Genomic DNA, 14,803 nt, shown 5'->3' with positions numbered 1-14,803 from the left:
TTCTTTCCTCTTCTTTATCTGTAGAATTTCTTCTCTTGTATCAAAATACAAGTCAACTCTCAGTGAAGCTTTCCTAAGTTTCAAGCTGACTAAAGCCTCTCCTCTACTATATTCCAATGTGATTTTTATACTTATATTTTATAATACCACTTATAAATTTTATCAGTCTAATTTGTTGACATATACGCATTTCCATGTTTTACTCATCATTGTATTTCCTGTAGCTCCTTACCAGGATATGTCACATAATAGGCATGTACTCTATGTTGAATTTATAAAAGAATAAATAAACTCTACCATATATAAATTCTCAGAAGGGAAGAATGACCCTCACAAATTAAGTTTCTCTGTATAATACATAAAAGATGCAGGCACCCATGTCAAAACATGTTTCCATTAAATGTTTCCTAATAATTGTAACTTCACAAGTTAAATTAATAAAAGAACATTTACTGAGTACCTACAGCATATCAGACATTGTGCTAGGTGCTTTACAGGCATTATCCCATTTAAATCTCATTTAATCTGTAAAAGAAGGAATCACTCATGTTGCAAGTTCTGGGGCACATGGTGGCTCAGTAGCTTAAACATCTGCCTTTGACTCAGGTCATGATCCCAGGGTCTTGGGATTGAGTCCCACATCAGTCTCCCTGCTCAGTGGGGAGCCTGCTTCTCCCTCTCCCTCTGCTGCTCCCCCTGCCTGTGTTCCCTCTCTCGCTGTCTCTCTCTCTCTGTCAAATAAATAAATAAATAAATTTTTAAAAAATACTTAAAAATCTGTAGGTTCTGAGATATTAAGTATATAATTTGCCTTGCCTAACATGTCAGAGCTCTGATATAAAGGAAGATTTCTCTCAAAGCTACCAATTCATGACTTACGAATTTTTGCAGTCTTTTGCATGGTCTTTGCAGTAAAGGCTAAGTATTTAAAAACATCTAAGTTTTAGAGGGCCAGTCAGAATAGTATATTAAAATATGACTCTGTACTCAGATTGCCTAATTTCACATTCTGTCCCCACCACTAAATAGAGCAAATTATTTAACCTCTCTGTCCCTCCTTTCCCTCATCTATACTATGGAGGGGAAGGGATAGTATGTACCTCACACCATGGTTATGAGGATTAAAAACTATCAATCAAAAAAAGTGGTTATAATACTCTAGTGCTTTATTTGAATATTCACTGAATACCTTTGTAAGACTTACTCATGTTAGAAAATGCTACTAGAAGTGTTGTTTAAAATTGGTTTTAGAGAACATATGAATTTAGAAAAAACTTCATATCCAGCCTTTAGAGAAAAAGTAAGCAGAACAGGTAAAAGGTGTATGTAGACACTCTCTTATTGGAATGATCTTTTTTAGCATTTTACCGGTTGTGACTTAAAAAGTTTCAGCTTCGGGCGCCTGGGTGGCTCAGTGGGTTAAGCCTCTGCCTTCGGCTCAGGTCATCATCTCAGGGTCCTGGGATCTAGTCCTGCATCAGGCTCTCTGCTTGGCAGGGAGCCTGCTTCCTCCTCTCTCTCTCTCTGCCTGCCTCTCTGCCTACTTGTGATCTCTCTCTGTCAAATAAATAAAAATCTTTAAATTAAAAAAACTAAAAAAAAAAAAAAGTTTCAGCTTCATCTTAACTCTAATTTCTTTTGTATTTCCTGATCCATCATGCTTTTTCAATCAAAACACTTATCTCCACACAGCAACTGGTTCTTTGTTTTTTGAGTGGTACCTCCAATCTGAATGATAAACTACTAAGAATTCTGGGCAGCCAATTTAGATAGAGAAGCTGCATAACATTCAAGCTTACAAAGTAAAAACTCTCATATTTATATACCAAACACTCTCAAATCTACCTAGCAAACGACATTTAAAAGTTCACTAAAAATTTATAACCACAGCACTACACTCCTTCATGAAACCAGACAATTAAGTTGAATATACTTAGGATTGACTTGCTTTTAGAGAGCCGACATCTAATGCTTAGCTATCAATTCATATTGATCTGAACTTTAATAATAAATTCATAGACATGAATAACAATATTAACTGCTGGTTTGATGATGTTCAAATAATGATGGTCAATGACATTCATTGCTGGTTGGATTTTAGTTACTGACAAGTCTACAATTTACTCTTAATTTTTTTGCAGTTTCATACACATACACAAAAATTCCACAGCAGATTAATATAAAATAGAAAGTTCCCTGTCTAAAACTTTCAGGAGAAGGAAAAAGCTCAAAAGTAATACTTCGCAGCTACTGAATGGTAAGACTGGGCTTTAACTGAGGTAATTTCAGTTGGTTCTAATGTGTATCCTTCATTCATTCATCATATTGAGCTCTCACTGTGTGAAAGACACATCTGAGGCTCAGTCAGTTAAGCGTCTGCCTTCAGCTCAGGTCATGCTCTCCAGGTCCTGGGATAGAGCCCTGCATCAGGCTCCTTGCTCAATGAGGAATCTGCTTCTTTCTCTCCCTCTGCCCACCCTGCTCCCTGCCCAACTTGTGCTCTCTCTCTCTCAAATAAATAAATAAATAAAACCTTAAGAAAAAAAAGACACATCTGAAGATACAAATTATATCCATATCGAATATAACTGAAGCAGTGTAAAGAGTTTGTGCAGAACCTAGGGCCAGTTATTTGATCTATCTGACCTTTAATGTTCTCATCTAGAAAATGGGGGTGAAAGAAAATAGAATATGCCACCGCAAAATGCACCACTTTAGCATATTGGTTATTTCAAGCTGTAGGTACTTAAAAAACAGCAAATGCAGGGGAGGGTTTTCCCAAACCTTCCTCTTCTACCTAAAAACAAATCCTCTACAAGCAACTCAGTTGTCATAAATCCCCCCTCTCCAGAGGAGTTTCATCAACTAGGGAGGATTGACTCACTATAGAAGAGCAGATTAGAAGTTAACACTATACCCAGATAAACCTTGCCACAAACTATCTTAACTCTTACATATTCTTCTAAGGGCCCATTCGTCTTTCCTAAAAATCGCTTACTTTTCCCTAAGAGGCCTACATCTCCCTTCCCCTTTCCCTCTCAGAATGGTATTTAATTCTGAATTCTAAAGCTACTCCTTTGAGTTACTCATTTTCCCTGAGTGTATACACTGTATATATGGAGAACATATGTTAATAAGCCTCTGTTTTTCTCTTGTTAATCTGTCTTTTATTATGGCAGTCTCAGCTAGGAACTCAGAAGATCAGAGAGAAAATTAATTTCTTCCCCTACAGTTTCTGGTGACAAAAGATGGGATTGCTGAGATACCCTACGCACTCTACAGCTCACAGATGGGACCCTGGAAGAAATAGCAGAGGCCAGAGATGGGTAAGAATTCTTACCAAATCAGCTCTCCTTGATCTGTTTATATAACGCCCAGTCAAGAGAAGAAGGTAAAATTTCATATGGCCTCTTCCTTTCCAAAATCAGATTAGCAGAATAAAAACATTTGTAAATATTAGTTCTCTGAATTAAGATTCTCGGGAATTTGGTTTTAGGGTACCCACTGGTTATTGATAAAGTCTCATTTTGTGCCCTAAAAATTTGGCTTGGCTTTCTGCCTGCCTGGGGCATGCAGGTTCTCAGAAATGTGGGTTGCACCCCATTGGAAGCTAGCATCCTACTGACTGCTGCCAGTTGTTTGGAGAGTGCAGGATGAAGTGGGGACATGTTGTCTCTTTCTTTTGGCTATCTTTTAATAGTGCTTCTGGACCTTGGGAGGGCTGCATCTTTTTTACCTTCTCTGGGGATGTTTCTTGCAACATGGTTGAGTCATAAAAGGCTTATTGGCCGGGCGCGGTGGCGCGCGCCTGTAGTCCCAGCTACTCGGGAGGCTGAGGCAGGAGGATTGCTTGAGCCCAGGAGTTCTGGGCTGTAGTGCGCTATGCCGATCGGGTGTCCGCACTAAGTTCAGCATCAATATGGTGACCTCCCGGGAGCGGGGGACCACCAGGTTGCCTAAGGAGGGGTGAACCGGCCCAGGTCGGAAACGGAGCAGGTCAAAAGGCTTATTGGTTTTGGTTGTGAGTCACTCAATAGACTTACCTTTGGTTTAAAAAAAATTTTTTTTTGAAAAAATATTTTTAAAAAGGAGTTCAGTACTGCCAGGAATATTTACTGTTTGTCCCAGCTGAAACCTGATAATAAGATATTTGAAAGGATTTTTAAAGGAGCTCTATGGTCAAGTTAGTCTAATTGGAAGCTGGTATTTGGAGCCGGATGGGAATTATTTTTGTTCTTTAATGCCTCTCTGTTCTATTTCATCGTATGCTTCCCATGAGAACTTTTCAGTCCACTGAAATCCTCTTCTTGAACCCCTGCTGGCTATATACTCTGCCACCTCTGTCTACCTCCTTCTTATTGGCATGGTTTTGCTGAGGATAATCTGGAACTTCACTGGCTTCTTTGGGAAACCTAAGATCTTCCCAAACTGGTTCTTCTAAGACCTCTCTCTCTTCCCATTACTTCTGCTCCTTCTTCCTCCTTTAGCCAACTTCAATATTCTACTCATTTGCCTTGAATCCTTCAGGCAGGCCCCTATCTCCACCATCCCTCTTTCTACCCCTGCAAGATTTCTCTCTCCCCACTTTAGCCCTCAGGTGCCTATAGTCATTTGAACTTTAAGACCCCTATCCTCCATCAGGATCTCTAAGAGAGTCAGAGACAATTACCCTGATGCTGAAAAGGGAAAGGGAGTTATTTGGAAACTGGGCAAATGAACAATCTTAAAAAGTCTTCTCAGGGCACCCAGCTGGCTCACTCAGAGAAGTGTGTGACTCTTGATCTCAGGGTCATGAGTTCAAGCCCCAGGTTCAGTGTAGAGATTACTTAAATAAATAAACTTAGGGGAAAAAAAGTCTTTTCAACAAACATTAGTAAAAAGCTTTAGCCATCTAAGCAGGTAACCTTACCTTATTCTACCTGTCAGACACACAATTTGGGCCCAACTGTTCTTTTATATAAACTAGTGAGTTTTCTATTATTGTATCTGACACATGGTTAAGAATTTAAAACAAAAGTCATAAGATCTCATTTCTGTTTGTGTGTTTTAGATGTGTAATATTTTTCTACCTCTAGATGGTCTTGCCAAAAGTAGTTTGTAAAAGAGCTCAATTTAATTAAATTAGGGGAAAAGGGAATACTATATTAATTTAATATTCTCGGAGAGAAATACAGAAACTAACACAAATGTTTTTAAGTTCACATGACTTAGGTAATCTTTGGCAAATAAGAATATTGTTGGTTTAGCTAAAACAACAACAACAAAACAAACAAAGTTGTCAGCATTAAATATAATGCAGACATACAACTTTTCTACCTGGGTTTACAAGTCAAATAAGCACAACATTAGCTCTATGTTACAAAATTTGTCAGCAAGAAAAATAGTAAGATGACTAGCTGCTTAATATTACAAAATTTGTCAGCAAGAAAAATAATAAGATGGCTAGCTGCTTAATGTCTCATGAAATTTTCATGAGTAATTGAAACGTATTTGTTTAAGACAAGTGAATTAAATAAATGTAAAAGTTTAAATGTAAAAAAATTTAAAAATACAAAAGTTCATAAATGAACTTTTCAACAATAATTATTTTTTTTTTAAAGATTTTATTTATTCATTTGACAGAGAGAGATCACAAGTAGACAGAGAGGCAGGCAGAAAGAGAGGGAAGCAGGGTCCCTGCTGAGCAGAGAGCCTGATGCAGGACTCGATCCCAGGACCCTGAGATCATGACCTGAGCCGAAGGCAGCAGCTTAACCCACTGAGCCACCCAGGCGCCCTCAACAATAATTATTTTTTATGTCTGCTTGAATAGTTTCCCAAATCTTTTTGGTGACTTAATGTCCTTAGAGTTTTGAGAAGTCAAGTTAAATGATGGATATTCAGCGACTATGTTTAAAAAAAAAAACAAACATTTCACAATTACTTACTTCCTAGTTTTCACTAGAATTAAGCATTCTAAGAGTTAAGAATTCTAATTAATATATGTAATTCAAATACTAGAAATAAGGGGGGAACCCTGTATACACGGAAAGTAGATGTGTTTTGGTATGAAAACTATAAGATATGGACATATGTTTTTGTCAAGAGAAAAAAAAGGGAGTAATTTTGCCCTAAAGTAGAATAATTGGTTTCTCCATAATGAGAAAGAGCAAAATAAAAGACAAACACTGAATAGATATAGAAAGCTGAGAAGAGAGAGAGAAGAAACTTATTTTGAGCGGTCAAGTGGCTAAAACTGAATGCATTAGTTATAGGGGTTATAAAAATGAGCCTTAATATCAAAAGTACATTGATGTAAAACTAGAACTGAGTCTTTTTTTTTAAAAAGATTCTATTTGTTTATTTGACACAGAGAGAGGGAAGCAAAGGGAGAAGGAGAGTAGACTCCTCACTGAGCAGGGAGCCTGACACGGAAATCAATCCCAGGACCCCAGGATCACGACCTGAGTTGAAGGTAGACACTTAACAAACTGAGGTACTCAGGTACCCTAGGATTGAGTCTTGTTTCTCCTTAAAGAATAAAGTTTTCTTGGACTATGGGTCTACTCCTGATAAGACTGTGAAAGGTTTTCCTTTATCTTTTAAGTAACCTGCCTAGAAAACAAAGATCCAGTGTTTTATCAAAATAACTTCCTGTGTTTCTCATTTTCTTTATCAGGTCTTTGATTACTTAAGAAAACAACCTTCTCCATTAAAAAAGCGAAGGTTTTATATATATACCTATGTTAAAGGGATTGTTTCACAGGACCTACGATCCTATTTAATCATGTATTTTTTTTTTAAGATTTTATTTATTTATTTGACAGACAGAGATCACAAGTAGGCAGAAAGGCAGGCAGAGAGAGAGAGAGGAGGAAGCAGGCTCCCCGTGGAGTAGAGAGCCCGATGTGGGGCTCGATCCCAGGACCATCATGACCTGAGCCGAAGGCAGAGGCTTTAACCCACTGAGCCAGCCAGGCGCCCCTTTAATCATGTATTTTAAAAGCTTTTAATATGTTTGGCAAAATTCCCCAAAATCACATCCTAAATGAAGTCTTTTGGACCTGGAACTTTGATTTGTTCCAGAGGGTCGCTGAAACATCTCAAAAGATTTGTTCTAGCTCCTTATAAAAAAAGAAATGTCAAACTAATTAGGTTTATTTGATATGTCAAATTATATAGAAAACCTTGCTAAATAAGTAATATTTAACCTTCCTGGGTTATATTTGTATGAAGGATGTTATTAATATGTGTTCCAGAAATTGTATAAAATTTCTTAAAATTTGATATAGTCTGGTAGAATGTCATCAGTCATAATCCATTATAATCTTAAAATATGTGTCACAGAAATAACCAAATAGCCTTGTCAACTGCATTAGAAATGAACTGATCAGATCTTTAACCATGGCCATTTTAAGTCTTTTTCATTTATAGACAGTTATTTTTTTGAACTGATGCTTTCATGAAAGCTTTTCCAAGCTGCTATGATCCAAAAATGCTTGTCTTCAAAAAGATTCATGGAAAGAATTCTGGCAAGTACTCTAGAATACAGGTTTCTGACAACTTTAAGATCATACTAGGGAAGAATTTTCAGAATTCCATGGAAAAAACTGACAGATTCATAAAACTACTAACCCATAATCAAGAAAAACAAGAAATTAAATGGGACTGAATAAACTGATGAGAATCATTGTAATTTTTGAGTTTTTGTTTGAAACACTATTGGTTCTTTAACATTTTGTTTAAAAGATTTAAGGAGTGCTTGGGTGGCTCAATTGGTTAAGCATCTCTTTCAGCTCAAGTCGTGATCTCAGGGTCCTGGGATCCAGCCCCAAGTAGGGCTTCCCGTTCCACTGGGAGCTTGCTTCTCCCTCTCCCCCACCCCTATTCATGCTCTCTGTGTCAAATAAATACATAAAATCTTTTTTAAAAAATTAAAAAAAATAAAAGATTTAAGGAAACCTTTTCTCTTAAGCTTTCTATAACTTACAACAATTTGGAAAAGTGTACCTGTATAAACAAAATTAAACATTTGTCTTTTTCTCCTTACCTAATTCCTCCCAGAAACCCTTAGGATGTTTAGTCTCATGGCAATGTGGTTATTTGTATAAGTTCAATATGAATCTGTTCTCCCTGTAACAAGACACAACTTGAAATACTGGCTATACTGCCAAAGTTTTGACTGACATTTCAGTCAAATGTCAGAGAAGGATGGGTATAATATCTGATATGACCAGACAACTTTAAGACTAAGATTGACTATATAGAGCCTATAATACCCCTTCAAAAAAAAAAAAAAGCTCAACTGGTATCTTGCTTTCAGGGTTCTCAGTCTTATCAGGGGGGTAAGGAAGAGGTCAATTCCTGGCAGGCCCAAGAACCTCAGGATCTCCTAGAGACCTCTAGAAGAGAGAAGAGAGGAATTCACCCAAATCTAAAGGTATTGCAGGCAAAGTCTAATGGTGAATCCTTGGCTTGGCATCCTGGCCTTAAGAAGCTTTTAAAAGTCCACTCAGAGATTACTTTTGAAAAGCTGCAGCAAGGCAGACTTCAAAAGAGCCTATATGGCTAATCGCTATTCTTACATAAATAATCAAACCAAGTTTAATGAAACTAGACTGATCTTGCACGCAAATTAGTCATATTGTTTACCTTTGGTAGAAATGGAGATAACTGTAGAGAAATAAAATTATGTTTCAGTAGCCCACTATTGTGGATATTAGATTCTAGTCCAGTTTATTGTCTCTGAGGTTTTGTTATCTACCTATGAACTGGACTGGATCCTGAATTCCTCTATTTTTCTCCACTATCTTGCTATGACTATCCAAACTAACATTTCCAACTTTCTCCCGTCCTTCCGACTTGGAATCACTAAAAACAAAAACTGCCCTTTTGCTAAAGCTGGACAACTGGATACAAGTCGTGATACAAGTGACCCTGGAGGCAAGGATTAATTCTTGTGTGGTGATGTAAACTTATTTCAGATTTTATTAATAATTGTATATTTGAATTTGCCTTTCTGGTCCATGTTTGATCCTAGTAATAAATCTTTGAGGTAGTATAGACAAATTCCTCAAATAACCATAGTAAAATGCAAATTAACAAATATTTAAAGTTATAAATTATTTATAAAAATAAATATTTTATAAATATGTTATAAATATGTTATATTTATATTTTATATTTTGTACTTATATTATTATATTATTATATATTATATAATATATAATGTATTTTATTCATATATGTTTATATTATAAATAATTTATAAAAATAAATTTATAAAAATAAATTAAATAATTAAAATTGTAAAGCTCAGCATACAAAGGAAAAGAATATTTTGGACTAATGGTAGACTTCAGAAAACTTTATAAGAAGGTGTCAACTTCTAATTATATATAAAATAAGTAAGTCCTAGGGGTACAACATGGTGACTATAGTTAATAATACCATATTATATATTTGAAAGTTACTAAGAGAGTAGATCTTAAAAGTTCTTATCAGAAGAAAAAAATGTGTTAACTGTGTGGTGATGAAGACTTAACAAGAGAAGAAAAAAAATGTGTTAACTGTGTGGTGATGAAGACTTAACAAGACTTACTATGGTGATCATTCTACAATATATACAAATATCAAATCATATGCTGTACAACTGAAACTAATATAATGTTATACGTCAATTATATCTTAATAAGAAATGTTTTTAAAAAGAGGTGGTATTGGGGCGCCTGGGTGGCTCAGTGGGTTAAAGCCTCTGCCTTTGGCTCAGGTCATGATCTCAGGGTCCAGCAATCAAGCCCCGTGTAGGGCTCTCTGCTCAGCGGGGAGCCTGCTTCCCCTTCTCTTTCTGCCTGTCTCTCTACCTGTGATCTCTGTCAAATAAATAAATAGAATCTTAAAAAAAAAAAAAAAAGAGGTGGTATGTAAGGCATTAAAGAATAAGTAGAATCAGGGTGCCTGGGTGGCTCAGTCGGTTAAGTGTTTACCTTCAAATACTTAACTCCAGGGATGGAGCCCCACATAGGGCTCCTTGCTCAGAAGGGAGCCTGCTTTTTCCTCTCCCTCTGCTTGCTGCTCCCCATGCTTGTGCACACGGTCTCTCTCTCTCTCTCTCCCTGTCTCTGTCAAATAAATAAATAAAATCTTAATTTAAAAAAAAAAAAAGAACAAGTAGAATCTCAACAAAGATGGTAAGGAAGATCCTTGTAGAAGAAAGGATGCAAGCAAAGACCCAGGCAGTAGGCACACAGCATGTTCAGAAATAACATTTCCAAGTAACTATAGCAGCTTAGCTAAAAAAAAAAAAAAAAAAAAATTATGTGGATAAAGTAATTCAAAAAAATTAAAGGGACATAGTGATCTGATTGGAGCTATGGACAGCTACAATTTTGAAAGGTTTTGAATGCCACCCTAAATAATTTTAAATGTATTTTGGAGCCAATAGAGGTCACTGAGTACTTCTGAGGGAAGAGTGACCAGGGATTGCATAAGCTATCTTTTAAGAAGCAGTATGGAGGGGAGTGACTGGAAGGGGGACAGATTGAGGGAAGCAAGTCCAGTTTGGAAGCCATTGCTATACTGCAAATAAGGGAGAAGCACCACATTTAGCATGGAGACTGCAGGAAGGAAAAAGGGGAGAAGTAAACTGAGACGCTGAAAAAGCAGAATCTATACTTAAGAGGACGTGTTAGGTAGGAAATGTTAGAACCATTAATATAAACTTAACATTCCCTTAAAGGAAACAACCAGAGTTTACCAATGAAAATAAGACCACCAAGTGAGAAACTGTACCAAATTTCATCTTTAACTATCAAAGCTGAATGTTGACTGAAAACCAAAAACTCTGATTCCATTTTCAAAGACTGCATGTAATAGAACATAATAAAAGAGTCAGTCTTACTACTATAAAGTAATGGCATGTAAGCGGTTGGCCAAGCAAGGCCCATTTCAACATTCAGTATCATTCTTTAATTCATTTGAACCAGCGTTCCTGAAAGGTGGTTAGTTGGTTAAATAAATACTATGAAAATCCTCGTTCCCTCAGCACTCAGAACCCTTCCCCCAGCACACGGGCGCGCGCGCACACATCTCCTGATAGGAATCTCACCCAGCTTCGGACACCCCCTGCCTGTGCGCTACTAGCCTTACCAAGGACAGCCCTTCCATCTCTTGAAGTCCCTGCGACTGCAGGGTCCTCGTCTGGTGGATCGGCGCCTACCGCAGGGCTACTCTCGGAGCGGGAGCTCAAGGGACCTTCACGGAAGGAATGACGGCCAGCCGGGCCCACCGGCCACTGGGCTCCACACGCCCCAGGCTCGGAGGCACACAGTGCCCTTTTCATTCGCTTGACACACCCCTTTCCTCGGGCCCTTTCCTCCTCCACCCAACACATTCTGCACGTCGTCCCTCCGAGGTACAACGTGTCACTTCATCCGCTCCCCCCCATGCTTATCTCGACACCGTCCCCTTCACTCGGACGGACTTTCCATCAGGCCCCCGCACACCTTTTCCTCCTCCTCCTCCCGGAGCTGCGCCGCCCGCCCCCACGCCACCGGCAGCCTCTAGCGCTCCGGCGGCCGCTGCAGCAGCCTGCTGCCCTACGCCCGCCTCCCCCCAGGGGCGCCCCATGCTCACCTCCCGCGCAGCTCCACCGGCTGCGCGCACCCCGGGCGGCGACTCAGCTCCGCCCGGCACCCGAGGCTGGCCAGCCCGCTGGGTCCCCCGCGACCCTTGCCGCCCTGGGCCGCCGGCTCCAGCCGCCTTCGCCGCCGCGAGCCTGGTGCGGCCCAGGCGTTTCCGGGTTCCCGCGGTCCCGTCCCCCAAATGCTCCGGCTTCCGCCTCGGCCCGGGCAAACGCGGTTCCCGGCTCGGCTCCGGCGGCCCCAGCTTGGCGCTTGCCAGCTCTGTCCCCAAAGGCGAGGCACCTAGGCGGCTCGGCGGGCAGCCCCCGGTGTAGCCTTCACCGTCGCGTTGCCGCCTGGGGCACTGCCTCCTGCTAGTTATGTCCCGGGTGGAAGAGTCAGATGGAGTGGCTCCCGCCGCGGGCTTCTGCGGGGCTGTCCGGTCGTGCTGGGTGCCAGGGTGTCCGACTGCGAAAAGAAAGGCAAAGTCCTTTGGGGCAAAGGACCCTAAGAGGGAGTGAAGAGGAGGATCCAGGAAACAACCCCAACTAGAAATAGCTGTTACTGTCCCTGAAAACACCAAGATTAGCCCTGGCACAGGCTGCCACCCAGGAGTCCAAAAGAACGCTTCTTGAGTTGGAAATGACCACTTCTCCCATCCTGGCCGAGACCTTGAGTTTGAGGAGAGCCCCTTAATGCTATTAACCAGGGCAGGGGAAGGAACAACCAGCAAGGAAAAGCAAATGGGGCCAGAGGATCTCAGAGTTCTAAGAGACTTAACCCCTTCCTGGCTTCATGGATCCCTTAGGCAACACTAACTTTCGAAGGCCGTCTGATTTCTTTGTTGGAAACCCTCCAACCACCCCAGCCCAGTCTGATGATGGACAAGCTAAAATTATTATTCTAGGTCCAGTTTGATCATCAGATTGCATTTTAAGGTTTTCCCTTTCTTCTTACACAGTGCCGCTGTAAATGAAGCCTACATCTGCTTATATTGCACATGATTAAAATTACCTCCATAGAGACAGAGAGCAGGAAAATAAAATTAAATAACTGTGTTAGAAAAATAACTGGCTTTAAATTTTTTTTTTGTGTTATGACCTTGAGAAAACCCCTGGATGTGGAAATTTATATTAGATCTTAATGTTTGTCCAAATATTTTGGAAACAAAATATGGCTGGTACAAAATAATAATAGCTAGGCACCATTCTAACATATCTATCTATTTTTTTAATTCAAAAATAGTAAGTACTCAGTATATATGTGTGGTTGTAAGGGGAAAGAAAGATAAAATGTTTTAAAAATTAACCAGCAGCAAAAATATACCTTAAGACATGAAAACATTTTTTTAGATTAAAGAAAGGCCTTCAATTCTCTCAGAAAGCTTTAAAATGAGAAAAATGAAAAGTGGAAGCACTTATAATTATAAAACAGTAACATGTGTTTTGACATCTGGGACAGGCATGAAATTGAAAATGATCAAAACTCTATATAAAAAAAAACAACTCTATACAAACAAAAGCAGTGATGAAAATAGTGGGCCAAATAAAAAAGAAAAAAAGAAAGAAAAAATAGAGGGCCAAATATATGAAACTCACAACTGCTGCGAAGTTATGCTCCCTAACACTGATGACCAAAAGAAAGTAATAACTTTCATTAGCCTTATCTAGGTTTACAATTTATACTCATAATACCTACTGCATTGCTTTGAGCTTCCCTGTGTATACCACCCATAGGACATTTTGCTATTTCTCATGCTGTTCACTAAGTGTAGAATATGTTTCTACTGTTTCCACATATATATATATATTTTTTTATAGCAAGCCCATTCCACTTTTAATTCTCTGCTCAGGTATTAACACACACTTGAAGGCTTTTCCAGCCTCCTTCCTCCCAGGGGTCTGATTTCCTTATCTGAGGTCTCAGTGTCTTGAGGCACTCTGATCATACCTAGGTAATTTTACTTCATTGTACTGTGATCTGTTTTCATATCAATTCTTTCTGCCTAACACTTTCCTTGAGATCTGTGCTATCTCATTTATCTCCGGATCTTCAGCATTTAGCACACTGGTGAGCCCATGGTAGAAACTCAATACATATTTCCTAAACTGAACTGTTTTGGAATGATGTCAAAGACAAGCCAGACAGTACAAAAGTTTACCAGGGAAGAATGTGAGCAGAGCCTGAACTGCAAGTCTAGGCACCCAACACCTTCAAAACAGTTAAATCAGTACCCAATATCTAAAACTCTTCCAATAATAACAATTTAATAAGGACTGTCCCTTTGAGTAGTTTGCCTATATCATCTCCTCTAACCTTCAGAACAGCCCTGTAAAGTAGGCATTCGTGTCTCTCTTTTACAGAAAGAGAAACTGAGGCTTAGTGACATTCAGTAACTTACTGAAGTTCCCAGACTTACTGAAAGATAAACTGGGATTCAAATCCCGATTTGTCTGCTTTGAAAGTCCACGCTCACTCTAAAACACTACATTTAGTTGTTATAGAAAGAAAAAGTGGTATAGGAAAAGAATGAGCCAGAATAGTAAAAAGGTGGCAGACAGCAAAAGTGGCAATAGAGTTAAGAAGTGTCAGTGAAGGAACGCCTGGGTGGCTCAGTCTGTTGAGTGTCTGCTGTCAGCTCAGGTCATGATCCTGGAGTCCTGGCATGGAGTCCCATATTGGGCTCCTTGCTCAGTGGGGAGCCTGCTTCCCCTTTTGCTTCTCTCTCTCTCTGACATATATATATATATATGTCATTAAATTTATATATATTTACCTCAAAGAGGTAAATTTACCTCAAATTTACCTCAAAGAGGAGTTGAAGGAGGTCACTTGCATATCATTAATAGCTCAATGGACATGTGATCCGTTTGCTCTGGGATGGATCTCTATATATATATATATATATTTTTTTTTTTTTTAAGTGTCAGTGAAGAACAGAGATGGCCATGAAGGAAGGGAGAAAAACAGCAACCTGGGACAGAGGACTAGCTTTGGCGTCCCTATCATAACAGCTCTGAGAGGCAAAATTTTGGCTACTTAAAGACAGAAAAATTTGAACAACATATGGGCCTGAGGGTAGCCAGTCAAACAGGACTAGGTAACTCAACAGAATTTCATTAGAGTTGCCAAATGAAATACAAGACACTTAGTTAAATTTGAATTTCAAATAAACAATGAATAATTATTTAATATATGCAATA

At 39.1% G+C, this 14,803-nt stretch overlaps 1 protein-coding gene across 2 annotated transcripts in view; it reads right to left on the bottom strand.

The window, feature by feature from the left end:
• Nucleotides 1–11,901, bottom strand: part of SLC35A3 (solute carrier family 35 member A3) — a 49,831-nt gene extending 37,930 nt beyond the window's left edge. The window contains exon 1 of one of the 2 annotated variants that reach the window (XR_004383808.1): nucleotides 11,614–11,714. The gene's annotated coding sequence lies outside the window, so the exon portion shown is untranslated. Of the gene's footprint in view, nucleotides 1–11,613 lie in introns of both variants that reach the window. The other variant, XM_032867211.1, reaches the window with a different exon arrangement.
• Between the last annotated feature and the right edge of the window lie 2,902 nt (nucleotides 11,902–14,803).

Source organism: Lontra canadensis, unplaced genomic scaffold (genome assembly GCF_010015895.1).
Source record: "Lontra canadensis isolate GAN:19392208 unplaced genomic scaffold, GSC_riverotter_1.0 scaffold33, whole genome shotgun sequence".
NCBI classification, from domain to species: Eukaryota; Metazoa; Chordata; class Mammalia; order Carnivora; family Mustelidae; genus Lontra; species Lontra canadensis.
Note: the sequence above shows the minus strand (reverse complement) of the source record. Positions and strands in the feature narration are given on the sequence as shown.